The sequence below is a fragment of the Dermacentor silvarum genome, chromosome 2, assembly GCF_013339745.2.
Source record: "Dermacentor silvarum isolate Dsil-2018 chromosome 2, BIME_Dsil_1.4, whole genome shotgun sequence".
Lineage (NCBI taxonomy): Eukaryota > Metazoa > Arthropoda > Arachnida > Ixodida > Ixodidae > Dermacentor > Dermacentor silvarum.
The window spans coordinates 30,211,724-30,231,707 of NC_051155.1; positions in this window are offsets into that span (position 1 = coordinate 30,211,724).

The following is a 19,984-nucleotide window of genomic DNA, read 5'->3' on the forward strand; positions in this document are numbered from 1 at the left end:
TAATAGTCTGGCCGCATTTTCCAACGCGCGCTACACTTGCAATGCTGCCCGGATCGGCAGTGCAGCGCTACAGGTGTGTCCCTTCGCACGCGCTGCCCACGGGAAGCGCTTCTCATCAACACCACCGTTTCACACGCGCCTTCTCGTGGTCATCGAGTCTCTCTTCATGTTGGTCTACTTACGCCGCAGCACACCTGCTTACTTAATCAGCTCATGCTTACTACAATTCATATTGCTACCAAATCCGCTCACCGTACTTCGTATGACATTGCTGTGTTGCTATCGCATTCATTGCTTCGCCCTTAGGGCGAAACTGTGACATTTTTTTATGTTCCCTTGCGTAAAAATTCTAGCGCAGTAAATCAAAAGAAATAAAGCTGATGAGTTCTTGTCTTCCGCACACACCATTTTGGCATATTTTTCGTTTTCAATGAAGAAGGACAGGCACTGCGCCCTTTCTTTTCGCAGGCTTTCTAGTTTTTTTGTTTTTGTGTCCGTGTTTCACAGTGTTATGCAGACTAAAAAAAATTATAATGGCAATCAGCAGAGAATACAAGTCAGAACCAAACAGAAAAAAAAGCTCGTACAGATGTTTAAAAATGATACACACCCCGCGCTTTATTGCACTAAACAGTAGGCGAAGCATTTAGCAGGTAGCTGCCTTTTGCCTCGTTTGGAGTTCCGCAAAGTGTACGAGACAGCGCAACATGTCCATGTAAGGCGAGCACTTGTGATTCGTACGTGTGTGACGAAAATGGCGAGCCGATGGCGATGGCGACAAGGACGGCTTGACGACGACTATGGCTACGATGCCATGATGACGACGGTCGAGACGATGTCATGATGACTGATTTATTGCGAACGAAATAAGAAAACTTATGAACAGTTCCGTTCCAACCTGGTCTGATCCCAAAGGTTGCACTGACGGTGCAATGTCGCATAGTGTTTCAAAGTGCTAGCTCGTTGAAAAAAAGTGGAGCGCTCTCGCTTTTACACGCAAATCGCTCTTATTCGACTGACCTATGCTCCAATTGTCTCAAAGCCCTAGCTGACACGAGGAAATGATCGTGGGCAAGTTGTCTAGTTTAGCTAGTGCAAGGGTCTATGGGTTAATCAGCACATAATCGGGCTATTGCGCGAAATACCCTGGTTTAAAGCCCTCTATCAGACAGTTCGTTTTTTTTTTCTTTCTATTTTTCTTTAATTCTTTTTTTTCTCTATCTTTCTTTTTTCTTTTTTTCTTTTTTTTTGTAGAAATCCCAGGCCATGCTAAGACAAGGAACCTACGTATTTAGCTATATACCTCTAGGTGCCTGGCAAGAAATTTTTCACGATGAAAATATCGCGCCAACGCCGAATTCGCAGCATCGGTCAACGCTCAAGGAATTGCCAATATGTACGCCACCATAACCCGTGAGAAGTAAGCGTATTCCGCGTTTACTGCTCGAGGGCTATGGTGGTCGATATAATGGTATTCCCTTCCCTTGCTCCAAACGCAATTAAATATTCAAACCATCTGATCAATTGTCGTAGCAGTATAATGCCGTTCACATGACCCTGCCGACCTTTTAAGAAATGATCGTGAGTATATAGGTGGTGAACCTGCATTGGGAACCACTGCTCCCCGTGTCATGCGACAGTCGGAGAACATGAATGTTGCATCGGCGTGCATGTCCCCTGAAGCTGCTCGTTTGTTCTATAACACAGTAGGAATATTTCTTTAGTGAGGTTTGCGTTGTGTGTATACAAAACTTGGTGGGCACATACCGCACTTCATAAAGAAGATGTGGTTGTTGCAATGTGAGCGACCACAGGTATAATATCCGGAACTTGTGTGAAAAAAAAAAAAAAACGTGCAATATAGCTGCGCTTCAATGCCGCGGATAATGCTTACACCAGTAGGAATAAGAGTAATTTGATTCAGCGCTTAACTAACTGTTCAGGACTTATAGCGTTCTCTTAGTCACAACAAGTCTAGAATCACAACAAGTGAGTCACAACAATTAGTCAGCAAGAGTCACAACAACTAGTCACAACAAGTCTAGAGGGTCATGTGGTGTGGAACGTTGTTCACGGCCCTGGAGGCTATGGGGCAAACTCAGCCGCAAGTAACGTCGGGCGAGTATAAATGGGCAGGACAGAACGCTAACATCAACTGGCATTTACTGATCCCACTGCACAATCTTTGTACCTTGAAGGTGTCACCAAAGGTAAAGTTTGTCTCAGTCTTTGTAAGTGCACCACCAAGAGGCTAGTTAACTTGAATAACTGTGTTTCTTCTGCCTCCTCCTACCCTATGACAAGAAGAAAGCGTGCCTCGAGACGAATCACCACTCTAGAAAACTGCGAAAAGTAACAGACAAAATTTTCAATGCCGTTTGCAGTAGTAGAGCTGCAAAAGGTAGTGTGTGCATACGGCGGTAAGCTTGCATGTTTTGAGCAACTTGGAAACGCGATATAACGAAGCAGATCCGACAATTTTTGAGTGAGTTAATTTGCCTTTTGTCGATGGCATGCTGCTGAAAGAAAGCGATACTTGGGAAACTTACCTTATTCTCTCAGCTGTTGTCGCTTTACCCTTTGGGTTAAGGGGTGTGAGTCGTGGCCCGACGAAAGTGTGCGGATTCTTGTAGTAATATGTCTTTGTGCAAGCAAGGTTGGCTTGATGAAGGGCGTTTTTTTCACGTTAGGCTCTTAGGGTATGCTGTAAGATATGTGATAAACACAGATGAACTGCTTTAAACCCAATAGTACCAAAAAGAAAGAAAATCTCATGGGTTTATTCGGAACCTGTATACTTGTCACGCCTTGTAATCGAAATACCCAGCGGCTGTTATTGTGCCGCCAATTTTCCAGCTTCTTTTATTTATTTATTTTTGGTTTTCAAAATTTGTGACGCCATCAGGTCCTGCATAAGACGGAAAACGTTTGGGAACAAACAGATTATTGGTGCACCCCCGAAAAAACAGAAAAAAAATACCACGCAATTATATTGCTATTTATTGCCCTACCGTTGCATTTTGAACGAAAAAATGTTGGTGTCGTTTTTTGAGGCAAGCATTTCAGGAAGAGGACGTAAGATTTAATAAAGAAAAACTGAACCGCAATAATTTCTGCATGAAATATGGCACAGCATGCAGTTGTGGGCTGTGTCACAGCTCGACCATACAGTCGCACCGTGTGACCATTTTAGGCTGTTTACCGGCACTTCCATGAACACAGCGTCCACGCTCAAGGGATCCCGTCCAGGTCACCCCGCTTTATACACCTAAATCCGGTCCTATTGCAAAAGAATGTGGCATGTGCTAGGGAAACGGGTAGGTGACAGATCAGGCGAGCAAACAGAAGCCACTGATTTATTCGTGAAGGCGCGTAGCGGAGAGGCCAAGATATGTCCACAAGCGCGTGCAATTTTTTAGGTTCTATAGTTGAAGAATGTCGTTATTGTGATGACTATATCAGAAAATCTAAATACTCCACTGGCGTTTACGATATACATGCGATGGCGCCTACCGTATTCCTCGATCTAATGACAACAGCGGCAATAAATAACTCTTGGAGAAAGAGGGATCAAGCATTTTTTTTGCTTAGATCAGACAGTGAAAGACTACTTGAAGCAACCGTCCGTGCATATAAAAAGCACACCTTGGGATCCGTCATAAATATTCCAGCTATTATTTCCTTCTCCAGAGATCCCGTCAGCAAACTTCAAGAAACTTATACTCGCGAGAGCTGCCAAAATACAGAGAATCTTTAAAGCAAAGCTTGAAGTTGTTCGATGGCTTGTGACATTTCTTGCAGGTTTTTGCAATTCCGTATGAAGTCACTATTTCTGCTTGTAAAATATTGCCCTAACTGCACGGTGCATGACAATTGATACGTGACAGTTTGCGCTCATAAAATCACAATCTTTTGTTTGTCTAAAAGATGACTGTTTCAATGCGAATTTCTGTTGAAAAGATACTCTTAATTTACAAGCGGAGCCAGATGGAGTGTAGACAAACTATTTTTTTCTTTCCTCAGCAATTTAACAATTTTTTCCGGTTAAGCTTGCTGAAAGAAATTCTTAGGTGACCTTCTATGAAACACGCAAGGTTTCATGGTTTTAGGCGGATCATCTCAATTCGAAGTTTACTGCTTAATCGAACGCAATTTGTTTTTCAAATTTGGAATACTTTTTCTCTAATATTTGGTGATCGTTGCATGCCAAAATACTTCAGCCATTTATTTCGACACAAGACCGCTATGAACAATATACAAAAGAAATAAAATCGAAAGGATAACAAATGTCAAATATGTCCCAAATTGGACTTTATATCCACTCTATTATTATACTAAAAATAATGTCTGAGCCTGCGAAATAAAACGCATTCTAAAGCCCAACGTTTTTAAGGCATTAAGTCCAAATTGCCGCTTTGATTGACATATGACAAGAACTTTGAGTCCTGAGGAATTGAGATCTATTTTTAATGATTTCGTTTGTTACATTATGTATTCGAGTTTCATTCAAGGGCTGCTCAGGCAGACAGCATTTTTTGCAGACAAATTTTATGGAGAATGCATTTCTTTATGCACAAATAGATTTCACAATTTTAAAAAGTTCCGCCTCCATTCCACTCTGTGACAGTAGATGGACAGCGAAGCTGTTGCCGACGTTACACAAGCGCCACCACCTCAAGGTGTAGCACCGTCGAGATCAATGTAATGTCCACGACCTCGTTCGCACCCTTTCCGCTGGTGCTTCAACGCCGCGGTGTCCATACGCTTGCGCGTAACCCGCGTTCACCAAGTGAACGTCACTGTAATTTTTAACAGTCATGCCCTGATGTCGATTGCGGTGACAGCACACTCTGCGCGACCGATGCAACGGGCATAGCGCCCACTAATCATGGACAGATACATCGTGTGCACACGCTCGTCACGCGCGCACGCAGGTGAGCAGGAGCGCAGCATACACCCTCATTCTAGTGGACCATCTGCCTGGCGCAAATGCGTTATTGAACTAATTCAATTTCTCAAAGTAAAGTGCGTCCCGAAATTTGTAAAGTACGGCTTAAACACAACCTGCAGCCATGATAGCATTAATTGGATTGTAATTTGAAGATACGAGAGAAGATAATTCTTTTACGCGGAAACAGAGGATTACACTAGCTCTGGAGACAGAAATTTTTATTTCTCGACGCGACGCTGTACACTCATGGACGCAGAAAATTTGCCGGGGTAGCCAAATACAGCTTCGCTGTAAATAAATTGAAGAAGGTCAAGTTTAGGGCTGTTGCGTTTGGCGAGGAATGTCCCATATGTGTTCGGTTACTGCACTCGGACCTGTCTTCTTAGCTCTCAACGTAGGCTGTAGCTAAAGCTCGTGAGAATTAAAACACGGCCCTAGTCGCGCCTTCTGCGTCGTGTTTCGTTACTTTCTCACCCGCGTGATTGCGTTTGTTGACTGAAAATGTGCGCTAGGCACGGACAATAAAGGCGTGCTCGGCTCGTTTCGTAACGGATACATTAACTGCCGCGTCGCTGGTAGAGCATTGTCAAGTCACGGATACATTGCTGAGTAGTCGTGGGGCTCGATTCCTAGAGACCCGTGTTTAGGCGGAACTCCCCCTGTGGCTATTTCTAAGCACTTTTATCTCTCTATCTCTTTATTCTTTTATCCATTATTCTGTGAGACTCCCGCGGTGCTCGCAGGCTTCTGTTGGCTTCTAGCGCCCCCTACTGATCTCCCAGATGATATCCCGTAATCCATCTGGCTCTCAACAGCTACACCAGTTATAATCGTCACACTTGCTCACAGATTGTGGCTTGGTGGTCTTGCGCGGTGGCTGCCTTCCGGGTTCAGCGAAGCGTAAGTTTGGTAATCAATATAGCCTAAACTGCGTAGTACAACAGTCCGTTAGTCAAGCCCAAGTATAACACAGGACCAACTTCACTTAGGGTCCACATCAAACAACAAGTGAAACAACAAAAGCAATTTTCTTAATTTTATCTTTATGTGCAACACAAGTGATCGTTGCAGTTATCCCGCGCAAAGGAAGAGAGAGAAATCTCTATGCTAGCGCAGTTGCGCTACTCCTCGCTAGACTTTATTTAACCTAAAAAAAAACAGGGCGGGAAAAGAAGGCGGGCGCAGGGGGAGAGGTGAGCGAGGAAAGGAGCGCCACCGCCGACAGAAACTCCGCGCACGCTGATGCAGCAAGCTGTCACGTGACTCTTGCCGGCTCAGAAGGCGACAGCTGCGGAGAATGGCCAGTGCAATATCACGGCGCAACTCCCTAGGGAAGAAGGGAGGGAAATGCACGAAAACTGCCTTGAGACAGAGCATGAATTTCTGTGCAGTGCTCCTGCATAGGGAGAAAGAGAGTGGCGCTTTCCAGGGTATTGTCACTATTTGTCACTATAGCTGCCCAAGGATCCCCTTTTTCTTTTTTGTCAATATATGTCCTAACAAGCTTGTACACCATGGGTACGTTACTTGAAGAAGTAACGCGTCTGCGAAACGTATCTTTCCTACTAATAAACCTGGAGTTCATCTGCTTTTTCGAAAGCCCTCATATGTTTCTGATCTTGCTTTAGTGCTATTGTTGTTGTTTTTTCAAGTGTTCATCCCTAATACAATATTGCTTTACTACGTGTGCTTGCAGGAGTTATTGTTTCGACAATAACTAATATATATATAATATAATATATTATATATATATATGATATAATATATATATATATAATATATCGACAGTACCACCCAGTGTACGGGGGGTACTGTCGATATCTATTCAGGAAAAACAATTCTCCTACGAAGGTTGGTTTGAGCAAAGTGACAATTACAAACTAGCATGTGGTATACCACGCAGCTGGTTACGCTTGGGTTGCTTGCAAAATCTCTACCTAAGATCTATTTTCTAAACAACTAAGCAATTTTTCTTGAGCGCAGATTGCTGAGCAAAAGGTAATTACAACATACGAAGTGATCAATGCAAAAGTTGCGCACGAAGTTTTAAGAAAAAAAGGCACACGTTAAATAATGTCCAGGTGTTACGTTACATACGAAGAACGGTTTTTCTTGTTGTTCTAGAACAGATTTGAACGGAAGCCATCTTTAACACTGGTGGGACTTGTTGGAGTGGCAGCCATTGGAGTGGTCCATCTTCTATAGCTTGTACATGCTTGTTAAGCCATATCCATCCTATCTCAAACCAGTGCAAATGCAATCGATCGGTTTTTTACTGTGTTCTAGATTAAATATTACTCGCATTTTCGCATGCAACGACGCAACATCAGACAGCCATTTTTTAAAGAAGAAACAAGAAAGTACACTTTCTCATAAGCATGCGCTTTTTCGGCTCTATAATATTGGGTTAGCAGCACTGCTCTACCCAACGGTGTCTTCTCGTTCTAATTAGGAACATATATTCTAGAAAAAAATACGACTGGATGGACCGCTATAAAAGCCAGCTTCGACAGGCTTCGGCGCTGGGGACATATCAGTCTGCAACGTCATCTTATATGAAACAAAATGTCTGCAGTCACCAATCACGATGGCCATATTGGTGGTGGAAAAATACAAAAATGCACAATTTATTGTTGCCGCACAAGAATCAAGCGCTGATAAGAAAAACGTAAATGAAACCCTGAACTACTGCGTTATGGTTGCCATCAAGCGAAACGACCTTTCTATGTAGCATTTTATTATAAAATAACATCAGTCTTTTAATGCAGCGGAAAAACAAATTACTAACTTTAAAATCAGGTTAAGTCCTTGCCATCTTAAGACCACTTTGGCTGTGTTCTTAATAATGAACAGGATTGTGTACACAATAAAATTCGGTTTAACCTAAGGTATCTCCAGGAAACTGTGGTGACATATAAATCCGGCAAAATTATTCTGCGCTATTGATTCTGTAAATCCAACGTTCAATGTCTTCGAATGTTGAAAACTGTTCCCGCCGGCTTTAGTATACTGCTCGCGTGTGATTAGTTACCGCTCTGCGGGCATGTATTGCACGGAACTCGGCAGCCAGGAAGCGAGCTTCGACAGAGCCACCTCCGTGGTCTCCGCCTCCCGGTGGCGCCGATCGATAGAGCTGCACAATGCCGACGCTGAGGGGCGACGTTCTTCTTCGCGCCACTGAAAACGAGCCGTTCAAGGCTAGCAGAGAAAAAATGGCGAAGGCTCGTTTTTCTCATTGCGTTTGTTATTTACCCTTTTTTGGCAGGAGAAACAACCACGAAATGCGCATGCCTCCACTGGCCGAGGCGGCTGGATTGCACCGAGGAACGAGTGACGGTTCGCACTCTAGGAGCAGTGACGACTGCACAAAATTGAAGGGGGAAGGGGAGCATGTTGGGTAGCGCTATACACTTCCACGGTCAGTGCGTTACTTAATTTCAACAAAAAGTATCAGCACAACACAGGACCGTGAAGGAACCGTGTGCTGACAGTAAACGATACTTTATCTCTGGAAGCCGCACATGAACACACGTGAAAGCACTGATGAAGCAAGCACTTGTTTTTCACAATGGGCGATTCCCAACTAGCGCCTCTTTCTGCTCTCGTTAAAGTTAGCGTTATCTCGAGTTCCTTAATTTTTATGTATTGTGTACAAGTGTTCAGTTAATGTACACAAAGTTGAACACACTTGTTGCGTTGTGACTATTTCAGTTATCAAGGCTGACGGGATGATGAACATTGCACGAGCATGCATCCCCTATAAGAAACAGAGCGGTGGCACACGCGACTGCATGCGCTCGTTCTCCTTGCCTTTATGTCTGAACTGCTGGCGTTACTGCCTTGTTGTAAAGCTCGCCCGTAAGTAAAGTTAATTTCTCTTGTTCCTTGGCATAAAGTTTAAACATATTAGTTTAGACTCAGGTAAACTCAAACAGATTGTCCACTGCCAACGCACTTTAAGGCATAGCCGGCTCCCCTATGGTTATCCTCGCAAATTTCCTCTGAGGTGAAGCTCCTTTCTGGTAACTGAGAGCGCTAACTCGTGCAAGGTAAATAAAGCGTGCATGAGAGCGCTGACGGCGCTTTGACCTTGGAATAAATATTATTCTATACAAAAAATTATATAAGTGGTAGTGCACTCAGGAAATTATTGGTGAGTTTTTAAGGCGCATTGGCTTTGCTGCACTTAGGACACTGCAGAACGAGAAGATGACCTCTTTATTCTGGCCCTTTATTGACCGTGCGTTGAAATCCTTGCGCGCAGTACTGCTTTCTATCTATCTATACGCATACGGGCCGGCTCACAAAAAGTGACGGCACCCCTATTCCAACAGAGGGGCACCACCGGTGTCACGCACTGTATCGCAACCGTTCAAAGCGAGTTCATCAAACTGGGCCGAAACATTATAAGCCGTACTATACTGATCCACCTGCGCCGTATCTCTTTCTTTGCAGAGCAAACTGCGCCACGGTGATCTCAAATTACGAGCACACTCACTTGACGGCGTCGGTTCTCTGTCGCAAGCGTGAAAAGGAAAAGGGCGAAGGTTACCAAGAGGAACGAAGGGAAGCAGCAGAACTGTGGGTAATAGATTGCGCAAACAGCCTCTGTTTATGTCACCGTGCCCACGTAGCTGTTCTGTGAATCCTCCGCAGACAAGACGCTACAATCCGGGCCCTGCCTGCGGTTGTTTGCCATTGATTCGTTATGCAAGATGACATTGCGAATAAAGAAGTAAGTGCGGCAAAGCTGAGCCGAACATAAAAAGGGAAAAAAGAAAAGAAAGGAAATGGTGGCCAGTGATAAATGCGACCCGTCAGGTCGAGCCACCAAACGAGCATGCACTGCAGTGAGGTTTCCGCTGTCGGGCCCAACCGGAGTCGCTCGTGTACCTCCCCGTCACCGTTCAAACATAGAACCTTTGACACGTGCGGTGGGGTTCGCCCACAAACGATGTTGACACTCTTCTACATGAGCCACGTGGCAGCGCTTAGCTATACTCTCAGCATAGGACCATGATACTCGGTGGATTATCCGACCCACCGTGACTCGCGCTTGTGCCCCCGTCGCTAAACGGGCTTGTACATCAGCCGCGCGTCTGTGGCCTGTGACATGTTTACAAGATTTGCAAATGCGGTTGGTCATTTGTCATAATAAAGGCAGGCGCTTCTGTGTGGGTTCAAGCTCCCTTACAATTCCTTGTTGGTTTTTTTTTGCTTTTTTTTCTTGCTTTTTGTCGTGGGGTACGTGAGTGCACTCATTAGCCACAAAAAGTGAGATGCCCCACCGGTGCAAGCTCGAACGTTTTCAATGTGATAACTAAGTGATCGATATGACGAACTATCCCCAATAAGCTTTTATTTCATAAGTCTAGCAAGGATGAGGTCTTGATTTTGGGACTCTCACCGAAGCGTTCTCTCATAAGAATACCAGCAACGCCGCACACGCACGTAGCTTAATAGCAATAGATAATAGACAGACCGTTACAAGGTTGCTCACTGCTTGACTAACGCAGGCGCGCAGTTATACAAGGCCTCCAAAGTTAAAGCCATCAGTTATTTATTTATTTATTTATTTATTTATTTATTATTTATTTATTTATTTATTTATTATTTATTATTTATTTATTTATTAGTTACCTGCATCGCCCCGTAGGACATTACAGCAGGGAGGTTGCAACCTAACTAAATACATGAACAAATTATTTCAATGCGTGGAAAAAAAGCATAATTTTCTGTGATGTGTACAATGTTCGATGGCCGACTGTTCCAATCTGGAACAGTTCTAACAAAAAAGCAATAACGGAAGACGTCACCCGTATACAAGAAAACTCTTTGACCTTCAAACAGTGGTCCAGTCGCTTAGATATGTAGTGTGGTGCCTGGATATATATTTCGCGGTTTATACCTGTTTTAGAATAATAAATATTGGGAAAAAGTTTTAATTTCATATGCCTTCTACGATCCTTGAACTCTTTCCACTTAAGTTTATGTTTGCTTTCTGTCATGCTAAGCTGCCGGCTATAGTTACCAAGAACAAATCTAACTGCCCTATTCAGGAATTTTTCTAATTTATTGATAAGCTCAGGTGTGTGTGGGTCCCAACAAACACATCCATATTCATGTATTGAACGTACATGACTGAAATACAGCTGCGTTTTTAAGTTACTCGGTAAATGACTAAAATTACGCCGCAAGAATCCCAATACTGTGCTGCCTTATTTCCAATATAGTTAACATGCTTGTTCCATCGTAAATCAGAAGTAAGAAAGACACCTAGATATTGTCACGAAAGTAATTAATTCGAACTCGCCGAAAGAGAACAGCCTTCTTTAATGAATATGAATGATCTGAATGCAATCGCTCAGGTTGGCCTCTTTCGATAAATTAGGGGAAGCAGTTTCTAGCGAGGCGACATCAGTGAAGGCAGCAATTTCATGGAGGAAGGCGACAGCTGTGCCTTGCAGTAAGTGCTGATATTCGTTGGTGAAGTTTGTCAGCAGGACTAATGAGCGTCTGTGCTGAAGCTGAACGAGGCCCCCGTGCAATGCAGATGTTCCGCTCAAGCATTAACAGAATGTTTGCCTCGGCGATGCCCTCAGAGCCGTCGAATGTGTCGCACGTTACCAGGGTCAACAGGCTGCTTCTTCGCGGTACCGTTATGCTGTCTTCGACGATGCGCAAGGCGTTTTAGGTGTGATTCTCGTCGCCAGTGTCGCTTGCTATGGCTTTTGCCGTAGAGAACGTCCCGCTCGATTTTTCCAGGTTAATTATAGCTCCCTTCGCCTGTAGAACGTCCATGCCGAGTATCAAGTCCCTTGAGCAGCTGGGCAGAATATTGAAGACCCCGACGTACGTTAACCCAGGAATATTTACCCGAGCGGTGCATCTGCCCACGAGATTAGTAGATGCCCTCCAGCAGTACGGACATGCGACCCGGTCCACTGCGTAAAAACTTATTTAACTTTGACGCAAGCTCTCTGCTCATAATCGAGCTGTCCGCACCAGTGTCAATTAAAGCGGTAACTTCTTCGTCGTCTATGGTAACAAGTATGTCTGACGTAACTTCCCTTTGGAAATCGGAGTGTGACTGAACGCCGGTGCTTTGTCGTCGTTGTCGTCGTGATGGAGGATATTCTAAGCGCTCGGCGTCAGCGGCCTCACCTCCGGAGGTCGCTGGACTCAGTTTTCCGGGTTTGCAGGGCTGGATGAACGACGTCTACGAGGATCTCGATGAAATGAGGGACTTGGCGATCGGTATCGAGCAGGCGATGCAGAACAGGGCTCGTGCCTTCGCTGCTCGAATGAACTGTCACGACTCGCGATGAAGTTCTCTATCTCCATCGGGCGCTGACCAGGTCGTGGACGAGCTGCACCTGGAGGGAACCCGCGGAGGCCCACGCGTCGATAGGTACACATCCTGTAGACGTGGCCAGCCTCTCCGCAATGAAAACATAGGGGCCTGAGGTCAGAAGCCCGCCTGACGTCGCTTTTTCTGGGCCTCGACTCCTCGATGGACGGTGCACTGCGACGCCTGAACACTACTTCTGTTTGTTCGGAGGGGCGCATGACGTTTGAGGGGCCGTACAGCGACGGTCGTCGTACGGCGTCCGCATAAGTCATTCGGACTGGCTCCCACTGTTGTGGTACCTCGCAGCGTTCAGGAGCTTGGACGGCTTGCCTAATCTCGCCGCGCACTATCTCCGCCACAGAAATTCGGGCTGTCGGCGCGTCGGTTACCTGCATTTTGTGGAGCTCTTCTCTTACCCCAGCCCTGATCAATTTGCATAGGTCCTCGAGGTGGTTTTCCGAGGTCATGCTAGAGGGGCTGTGTGAAAGTTTCATCATGTTGCGGTTGTATTGTCTGGCACGCTGTCGATGGGCCCTTTCCGTTGCTGTCGCATTAGCAGGGAAGTCTGCAAGTGTTGTGGGCGGATTCCGAATAAGTCCAGCAGAGATCTTTTACTTCACACCTCGCATCAAATGTCGCACCTTCTTCGGCCATTGAGTCATCCGCACGTCTGAAGAGCCGAGCCATGTCTTCAGTATACGTGGTGACGCTTTCGTTCGGGGCTTGGAATCTTGCCTGTATTGCCAGCTCCGCTCGCTCCTTCCTGTCCATGTTTGAATATGTGGCGACCAGCTGCTGTCGAAATTCGTGCCACGAAGTCAATGTCGCTTCATGGTTATGAAACCACGTCCTCGCGCAGTCTTGGAGCGCGAAGTACACGTTGCGCAACTTGAGGTCTTCGTTCCATCCGTTGCATTCGGCTACCCGCTCGAAATGGTCTAGCCAATCTTCCACGTCTTCGGTAGCATCTCCGTGGAATGCAATCGGCGTCTGTGGCTGGTTGAAGATGATCTGCGCCGGCGAAACAGCCGCAGCAGCAGGAGGCTGTGGGCTCAGGTTCATCGTCCGGATACGATCTGGCAACAGACGGTGCTCAGGTTGGAGCCCTTGAAGACGGCGGCTGGTGCGTGCGTGCACAGGAGTAATCTCTCCCGGACTACTCACTGGGGATGAGTCAGGGGTACGCTGCGTCTCCGGCAATGGTATCATATACCCCGCACCTCCACCAGTAAAATGTCACGAAGGTAATTAATTCGAACTCGCCGAAAGAGAACAGCCTTCTTTAATGATGGCCGATACTTGCTTGTTTGCTTGATCCTCATCCGTGGCGCTTACCCACTACGGGGGATTGGCCAAGAAGCCGGCGGTTAAAGGTTAAACGGAAGGGGGAGATGGAAAAAAAATTTTTTAAAAACTAGACGAAAAAGTAAACCAGGGTGAAGTATAGTGTTTATGATAATTGGGAAAGAGATTTACAGAGCAGAGACAGAATTAAAATCATTGTAATTGTATAAAAACCGCACAAAAATTTTGGTGGTATTAGAATAATTTCGAAACAACAATTAGCGATTTAATCAGTTATCCAATTATTTATTTCGAGAATTAACTGGGTAGTCTTTTTGTGTCACACATATAGTCACAGAGGGCCACGCAGATGTTCCTGTGGCTAAAGATGGCCGACACTCAAGAGAACGCGCCCACACCTGCGCCCTTCGTCGTCTTCTCTCTGGCGATCCTGGGCCTGTAGTGGGCAGCTGACCTATGACGATCGGTGCCTGTAGTGGGCAGCTTACTTCGCGTCAATATTTAAATTCCTTGCTTCTGTTTAGAGTAAAATCATGAATTCTATACCTATACGGATGGGTAGCTCTTTTTCATGTGAAGGTGACGTGAACAGTCTTATTTATATTTAATGACATATCCCAACGCACACACCCGTCTACTATAGTATTTAAGTCAACTTGCAGGATTTGGGAACCGGAAATGGAATCTACGACTGTATAAACAACACAATCATCGGCAAACATCCTGAATGAAGACTGTATAAAAATTGAAATATCATTATTGTACAAGAAAATCAATAGTGGGCTCAGTTCTCTCAATAAAAAGAATTTGCTGATTAAGCAAACACTGCTTGAAAGGACAGTTTATGCAAATTGGCGGACAAGATTTTCGAGAACATGAATAGTCAAGGAATATACAAAAGAGTAAATTATAAATTACGTTTTCCAATTTTCGGATGCTGGCATATTAGAAATGTTCATCGTATGGCGATTTTAATGTTGGAACAAACAAAGGAGCCCTGTGTACAAGAAGTGAACTGCGGCAAAATAGAAATTTAGGCAGGAAAATAAAATCTAAGTGCGCATGTCCGGTTCATTTTAAGGCGAAACCCTTATATGCCTCATCGTTCAGTCGACCTTCAACGCCCTTGAGCGAAAGCCGTGCCGTCGAAGCGAAATCGTACACGATGACGACTCGGTGTAGTGATTTACTTGCTACACCGACCCGGCATCGTGTCTGTCCTATATGCAAACACTAACGCAACAATTTTGATGGTGCGCGGGTCACCGTGGTCACTGTGTTAATTAGGATAGAGTTAATTAAGTTACTCGAATCCACGACCTTCAGTGGGAGTCGAACCCTCGAGCTTATGTGGGAGTCTGAACCACCCCGTTTGGCGTTAAGGCGAAGTTCATTACGGCACAGTTAATTATTATAGAGTTAATTAGGGCACGCGAGCCCACGACTTTTGGTGTTGAGATTAATTAAGGCACAGTTTATGAGGGTAGCGTAAATGTAAGCACTCGAACCCGCGACCTTTGGTCGCAAAAAACAAGTAATAAGGAGTAACAAAGCATTCGAATGGGAATGTCAAGTAATTTAATTAATGTCTCTTGAGCACGCAGGCTGTCGCCTTCATTCTCTTTGGCGTATGCTAAGTGATTGTCAGTTTTTTCCAACTTCTTTACAGTATTGTTAGCACCATCCAATAAAGTAATAGCGCAACAAGTAAAATTAACGTCAGTTTCACTCACTGCCTGAAACGTTGATAGCTAGCGAATGCTTGATAGCAAGACTTTTTTTAAAACTAGATTTCAACGTGGCTACCACGCGGGACTGTTTTATGTCAAAGATAAAGAATATCACAGTGATATTTCTACCAAAATTTGGTAGTGATACACTATATGTACATGAACACTTTTAGTTCATTATTGTTGCTGCATAAATGGCCACATTGTAGTTGTTATCTATGCTCGTATAAGACAGTTTTTTTTGTAAGGGGCGTAGACCTCAAGCCTGTGAAGGAGTTTTTGTCTACGTCCCCATCATCATCTTAATGATGTAAATAATGTTTGTGTTTGTCAATTGTCTTCGTTACCCGCCGCGGTGGCTTAGTGGCTATGGTGTTGCACTGCTAAGCACGAGGTCGCGGGATCGAATCCCGGCCGCGGCGGCCGCATTTTGATGGGGGCGAAATGCAAGAAGGCCCGTGTGGCGTGCATTAGGGGTACGTTAAAGATCGCCTGGCGGTCAAAATTTATCCCGAGTCCCCCACTACGGCGTGCCTCATAATCAAGTCGTGGTCTGTCACGTGAAACCGCAGAATTCAATTCAATTGTCTTCGTTGCTTGTTTGTAGGCTACGAAGAGAATACGAGTTTGGCAAGATAGTTCGCGCGTAAGAAATTTTGCATCTAAATTAAACATTGAGATTTATCGAACCTATACCGAACGCATGAAAATTTATGCTCGGAACATCGACAAATATGTTTCATTTGAGTAGAAAATAGAGAAGGTCGATCCTTTAGGACAGGGCTGCACAACTCAAAACCAGGGTGGGTGAAAACTAACATCCCTTGGAGCAACTCGGGTCGCACTTATTTCAGCTGGAAAAATTGCACATTTTTCTTTCGACAAGGCAGTTTATATATGGAGTCATCGCACATGTTTCGGTCCTAAAAGACCAATATCTGACGAGATGGTATTAGGTCCTTGGCCTGACGCCAACAGCGCAGCTGCCGTCATCGAAGCGACCATAGCCTTCCTTCAAGCCACTGGACTCGATGCACGACTCTGGTTAGACCTCAACGTGATGGACATGTATATACGCACCTCCTAATCTTATCATCATCATTCATCGCTCTTTTTACCCCCCCCCCCCCTTCCCCAGTGCAGGCCAGAGCAAACTAACGCCCAAGCCGACCTCTCTGCCTTTCTGCAAATAAACATCTCTCTCTCTCGTTCCTCGACACATTTCGTTATGCCACTTCAGCCATTGAAGACAAAAAGTGGATCTTGTTCAGGGACATCAAAGAGAACGTCTGCTTAGAGATGTAGGTGCTACCTAAAAAGGAGGCTGGTTTCAAGCATGTTGTTCCTACATTGCTCTTCGTTTTTTCTTATCAAGGCACTTATAAAACAAAAAACGGGCTTCCTCTGGTGCATTCACTTAGCTCCATCGAACAGTGCAGCTTGATGAGCTCTAGGAGCTCTTCGGAGTAACGTCGGCCTGAAGGGGTCACGAACTTTTGGTCGCAGTCTTTGGAATCTTCAAATGGTTTGAGACGCTGTTGTAACTGTGTTGTGTGTTGATTTGTGTTGATAGAAACTGTAGAAAAAACGCCTTTCTCGTTCAAGATATAAGAGTTGGGCAAAAAGCACCCGTACAGGCAGTTGCAGTTGGCACATTTCTTATGGGTATAGAGAGTTACTACAACCTTACAAGGTTCCAGCCATTCTGCACCGTACCGGAGCGAATTCACTTCCAGCTCTGCTGCCCTGCCACGCCAACTAGTGACGCTATCTGACAACGGCCACCATCACACCAGCGGTGGCAAGTCCCGGTCCTGGGGAAAAAGAGTTACACTTTTCGCTCTCAGACTGCACGAGAACTGGCTATGTTTGCTTCCAAATACCGATGATGCGTGGACGGCTAGCACCATGTTAGGAAAGCGGCCGCAAAGCCTTGGTTTGCTGACTACGAGACCCCTAAAATATGCTCTGGAAGAGCGACAAGTTATTTGTATATGCCTATATTACAAATAACCCTCGATGGACGTTTCTTGCAACACTGTAACCAGAAAGAAATAACTGCGATCGATGCTTACTGCCAAAGCCCTGTCCTGTGAGCAAGTATGCGTATGCAGCTTGAAAAGCAAGTCAAACACGCCAAGCAAGAGCATCAGTTCGCGCACGGTATCACATGCGCGCACTCAACCCTAACGCACTGGGACAGCCCGTGTGCGATCTTCACATTGAAAGCTTGTCGACTACGTTTGTCAGTCGCGTGCCGTTTCTATCTGTCGCCCTCCATCTCCTCCCCCCTCCCCCCCCCCAAAAAAAAAGAAGAATAAGAAGGAGGGGGGGGGGGTAAAAAGGAGCCGCCAATATTCTCAAGACGCGTATCGCATCCGGCGACAAAATTTTACTTTTCACTGCCATATGGCAAATCGCTTATATCAGCACCAGCACGCCGTAAATGTCACAACTCGGTGGCAGGTCGCTAATCATCCACCACTCTCGGGCCACATCCTTATGTTGTGCTGCTTGGCTTTAGGTTTTATCTAGAAGTGACCAGTGTGAAACCAAACAGAAATATTATGCACACGTTCACTAAAGTTTTCATTGAGTTTTCATTGAGTAAAGTTTTCATTACCTCATCGTACCTGAGGTAAGACTAGTTGCGTCGCCAAACTTTAAGACGCTGTTGGAAGTCTTCATAAATTTAGGAGTGATATTTAATAATATAATAAAAAAGATAGAAAATAGAAGGGTACCTACTTATTTACAGGAGATATCAAAGAAGTTAAGGTGCGACATCAACATTGAATTTGGGGACATATTCCCATGCTAAACTATTGCCTAGCCGCTAGACATTTAAATAATATATTAAAAAACCACCGAAGCCAGATAGCTACTGACAATATTATAGCTACCAACGCTTCCCTGTGCAATGAGAAGGCAGGAGTGGGGATCTTCCCTGAATCTCTTCAATGATCTTACTCTCTTTGCCTTCCCAATTTCACACCTATTTTTCAGACAGAACTAATAGCGATTATATGAGCACTACGAGATTCCCCAAAATTAGTCATCATAGCTGTCATTGTGACCCACTCACAGTCTGTATGCAAAGCAGTTACAGCCTCTTCAAATTCAAGAATTCTGCGAAAATTTTGTTCAATGGTTCCTTCTTACTTAAGGCAAGTATACTTGCCGTAAGTACCATGATGTTCCGGTACCACGGCAAGTATACTTCCCGTAAGTATGGGACCACGGCAAGTATACTTGCCGTGTACCGGAACATCGTGGTTTGCAATCGAATGAAATGACTTATTCACTCGCACGAGGCTCCCCTATGGCCCTGTCATATCTGTTTTGCCGACATATCCTCTCGTGCCACCGGTTTTTAAGAGAATAAAAACTCTGAGAAATTTCATCTCAAAAACATGACCCATTACTAACCTCGCCAACCATTATGTTCTTTGGGGTGACTTCAATGGGACACAGTCACAGGAATGCTTTTGTTGCAGTTTAAAATTTCATTAAAGATACAAAAAGAGTGCCTCGCTGAATTTGTAGAATTATGTATTAATCCTCTTATTTAACTTTTTGTAAAAATTATTTTATCGCAAATTTCTTATTAGTATTTCTTCTAATGACTGCTATGCAAATTAAGTTTTTGTTAAATTTCTAATAAACAGTTCAAACCGCCTGCTTCTTGGCCAATCCCCCTAGTGGGTATGGCGCAATGTTTGGGAGACAAGACAAGTCACCAGTGGATGCAACTGCGTCCAAAATTGTCCGAAATCCAAAATGAAGGTGCATAATAATAAATCTTGGCCACAGAAATATATTCGAAACAGACTGATTAGGCTAATCAAAGGAAAGAAATCAAAGCCCTTTCTTAAAGAAAGATGGTTGAACGCGAAGCTTCTTCCCATGCAGACTGCATTAAAGTCAAAGTACAAAGGCAACGACCACGCAACGAGCCTCAAAAAAATGCTGAGCGACCAGATGCGAGGCATATGTGATCCGATTACTAGTATACGATTGTATTTTTTGAACGTTGAAATTGAATGATGACATTTCGTTGTGTTGCAGAGCCTTTATTTTAGATCATGTAGCCGTTGATTACACACGCGCACTAACTCTTTCACAGATGAATCCACACTTGCATACTTGCCTTGTGATCGCTGTGTCTGCCGTTCCCGATACACGGGATCGGCCTTACGGGCACGATCGCGCTCGCGCGTTCGTTCTCGTACGGCAGCCTCTTCTGCTGTGCGCTGCACCCGCGGCCTACCGATGGTTGCGGCCGGGAATGCATTGCGTAATTGCAACGCAGATATATACAGTTCGTCTGGGTAGCGTGGCGTTGCAGTTCCCATTGTTCTTATCGGTACAACTGCGAATGTAAACTGTAGTGCTCGACGATACGTAGGTCATGCGGCGTTGTTCGTTGTACGCAAATGCGCAAATAGTTCCATTGCGTAAGTTGGCTTTCCTGCAGTGCCTTTTCGGTGCTCACGGACGAATCAGTGAGACATAAAAAGCTTTAAAAAAATTACGATTCTATGCTTTATTCGTGTTAGCCCCCCGCTTTTGGTCAATTTTTTCGGGCTGTGCTCACTCACCCGTCTGTATCACGATGTCACCAAACCGCGAGAACTCTCAACGTCA